The sequence below is a fragment of the Mus caroli genome, chromosome 17 (assembly GCF_900094665.2).
Source record: "Mus caroli chromosome 17, CAROLI_EIJ_v1.1, whole genome shotgun sequence".
Taxonomy (NCBI): Eukaryota; Metazoa; Chordata; class Mammalia; order Rodentia; family Muridae; genus Mus; species Mus caroli.
Window position 1 is genome coordinate 34,170,812 of NC_034586.1, and position 3,795 is coordinate 34,174,606.

The following is a 3,795-nucleotide window of genomic DNA, read 5'->3' on the forward strand; positions in this document are numbered from 1 at the left end:
GTCGTGGGTAGCTGGCGGGTATCAGCCGACCCTGCGTTCTAGCTACCCCGGTAGCACTTTCTTTTACCCCAAGCTAAAACATAGTGGTTACAGTTCCTTGAAAAGATGGACTCGAGGCATCAATCTCTTTGAAAAAGAACTCATCTTGGTGCCTATTCACCAGAAGGTACATTGGAGCTTGGTGGTAATCGATTTAAGAAAACGAAGTATTGTATACCTCGATTCTATGGGACAGATAGGGAAGTCTATCTGTGAGACCATCTTCCAATATTTACAAAAGGAAAGCAAGACACGCAGGAACATTGAACTGTTGTACCCTTTGGAGTGGAAGCCGTACAGTATGACATTAGAGGAGATTCCTCTGCAACTGAATGGGAGTGACTGTGGAATGTTTACCTGTAAATATGCAGATTACATTGCTAGGGACCAGCCTGTGACCTTTTCTCAGCAACACATTCCCACTTTCAGGAAGAGGATGGTATGGGAAATCCTGCACAGTCAATTACTGTAACAACACCCACCTGGTTGCTATGGTCTCCCATCCCTGTTCTTTTCCATCGCTGTTTCTATTATACCTCAGGTAGAATGAGTTGAAGAGATATAAAACAGGTACTGAGCTGTCTCACTGGATGAAGCCCACTCTCTTCAATATAGTCCTAGCGTGGGATGTGGGACTGATGCCCTAATGCTATCTCTAGAGTGCATGCAACTATTGCAAGCTTAGAAACTGCTGCTGCCCAACCCACAGGAGACCACGTGTTCAAGAAATACTGTTTTAATGCTGGAATTAATTGAATCCATGTTTTTTGTTTTATTTTGCTTTTTTTTTGTTTGTTTGTTTGTGTGTGTTTGTGTTTTTCTGTTTTTTGGTTTTCCTTTTTGTTTTTTGTTTTTAGTTTGTTTTTTGTTTTGTTGTTTTTGCTTTTAATTTTTTTGTTTTTTTGTGTTTTGATTGTGATTTCTTGTTTGTTTTTATTGTGGTTTTGGTTTTTCATTTGTGTTTTGTTCATTTTTGTTTTACATTTTCTGTTTGTTTTTGTTTGTTTGTTTGTTTGTTTGTTGATTTTTGTTCGTGTTTTGGGTTTTGGTTTCTTTTGTTTGTGGTTTAGTTTTTCTTTTATGTTTTTTAAAAGTTTTTGGTTTTGTTGTTTGTTTTGTTTTGTTTTTTTGTTTTTGTTTGTTCTTTGTTGTTTTTGCCTGTTTTTTTTTTGTTTTGTTTTGTTTTTGTCTTCCTGACCCCACTCCACTGATTGTTTTCCTTAACTCACTTGCAAACTTTTGCCATTGTCATTTCTCTCCCTCCAGTCCTTGTTTGAAGTTTCTATTTCTGAAATGAATGCTCATCACGGTTCCAGGAGGGACATCAGCAATGCCCATCACGGTGCCAGGAGGGACATCAGTCGAAGCTCTTCACTAGCATCTCTAATGATAGAATTGTATGCTGTTTATCAAAGCAGTGGGATAGTGGTGGTGTTTTTGTTTTGTTTTAATGTTGGGTTTTTTTTTAAGTTTGAAAATAGTATGAGAAATGAAAATGAGTTGCACAGACCGGTGCTGTTCTGCACCACTGTACTCTGCTGGACTTCTACAGGATGCAGAACTGCAGCCAAACTACTGACTAGATTCCAGGACTAGTAAGGAAAACACCATGGTCATTTAAAGACTCATCCTTTTCCGGACCTGCCTTAGTTTTGGAAGTTGATTTGAAGTAACTATAATGGCAAATGTCCATTTCTTTTTTTTTTTTTTTTNTTTTNTTTTNTTTTNTTTTTNTTTTTGTTTTTCGAGACAGGGTTTCTCTGTGTAGCCCTGGCTGTCCTGGCACTCACTCTGTAGACCAGGCTGGCCTCGAACTCAGAAATCCGCCTGCCTCTGCCTCCCGAGTGCTTGGATTAAAGGCGTGCGTCACCACGCCCGGCTCAAATGTCCATTTCTATCTCAGGTCTCATTGAGTACAAACCCATCTATTGCTCTATTGAATTGTTTTTTTTTTTTTTTTTTTAAGTTCTATTCAATTTAAATATTTTTCTTAAACAGTTTTGGCATATATTAAGATGAAATTGAGATTTTTTTTCCTCATTAGATTAATATTCCCACTGTGGAAAATTTGGGATGTAGTATTTAAGGTTGAAACCGCCAGTTACATAATAATCTATTTTACATGTGATAGTTTGTACTTAAGTTTTCTATTTATACATTATCTTATGGTGGTGTTTACGAAATTTTTACTTAATAAAGTTTCAAGTTATTTAAACATTTCACGAGATCCGGTGTCTCCTGTTTCTTTTATGGCATACTAATAAAGCCTGGTTTTTTGAGGCTAAGAAGCAGGTGTTGAGGGTGTGACTCACCAGCTTAAGCGTTAGATACATTGTACACACCAGTGATTGTTATTCTGTTCTGGGCCTCTGCAGTGGAGTTAGAATGTTCCAGATAGCATCCACTCCTTTATTGTGTGTTGTAGAGGGAGTATATATGTGCAGCTCAGTTGAGCAGTGTCCAACTGAGCTGTAGAGTGGGAGCAATGGAGAAATGTATTGATGTCCATGGGGCCACTTGTCATTGAAGCTACTCTGCATTACTGTAAATGGTAAACCAGGCAAGTCCACTCCTGACCCCTGTCACAGACTGAGACTGACACTGGAAAAGGAAGCAATATCTTCATAGTTTGTCCCAGATTTAGGGAGAGAAAATGTCTCAATTCAGTGTTGTCTATAGCAGCTTGAGGAGGTATAGAAAAGACAACACANAGTTGGGGGAATGGCTCAGTTGGCCAAGTACTTGCCAGTAAGTGTAAGGATCCAAGTTGCATCCAGGGCCCCATTAAGATAAGCCATGATGGGTGGTTATGAGCCAGAAGAGCCCAGGTCCTTTATGGCAGTGTGGTTTTCCATCTCTTTTCTCCTGCCCAACTTCTCCCTTGGGAGTATGTTTTTTTCCTAATCAGCCATTCTTGATTCTTCTGCAAGTAGAAATCTGTAATGGATTCCTTGAGCACAGAAGATCCTAGAAATCCTCTGGAAGGTCTTCTGAACCTTGCTATTATCCAATATCAGTAGTTTCTATTTTCAAATGCTTAATGTGTATGCTGGAGAGATGGCTGAAAAACGTGAATCTCGGTGGTAAATGGGAGAGATTACCCATGTATGATGTGTGAGCCCATGTGTTCATTCCTCAGCACCTGGAGTACATGTGTGTGCGTCTCTCTCTGAGTTTTCAATCAGCAACAATACTGCTATTGATCCAAATACTGCCCACAGATCCAAAGTCAGTAGTGCCAGGAACTTTAAAATGTTTGTGGATGTTCCACTCCACAGGGAGCATGTAGCAGACAGCCAAGCTCAGTGAGAAGATGAAGATTCCAAACAGCGGTTGTATTGCAGATGGCTCTGTTCTTTCATAGGACGACTCATCATATTCACATGGTGTGCCATTTGATGTAACTGGTCTTCAGTAAAGGCAATGCAGTCTTTGGAAGAGCAAAGTGGGCCTTCTGCTGTATTAAATTCCCAGTCAGGTCTAGTCAGGGGAACCCTTATGTTGATGAAAGCCTGATCAATCAATGGTGCACCCCGTCTCAGGGGACATTCTTTCTGGCTTCCTGCATTATCTTCTCTCACTCTTCGGTAGTGAAGAACACTCTCATGAGTTGTTGGATATCATTCCAGGTGGTCAGCAACAAGCATCGCCCCTCAGACTCTTCTTTTCTTTCTTTCTTTCTTTCTTTCTTTCTTTCTTTCTTTCTTTCTTTCTTTCTTTCTTTCTTTCTTTCTTCTTCTTCTTCTTCTTCTTCTT

General features: G+C 39.6%; 1 pseudogene; it reads left to right on the forward strand.

The window, feature by feature from the left end:
* Window positions 1-511, forward strand: part of LOC110312230 — a 65,646-nt pseudogene extending 65,135 nt beyond the window's left edge.
* Window positions 512-3,795: the final 3,284 nt, after the last annotated feature.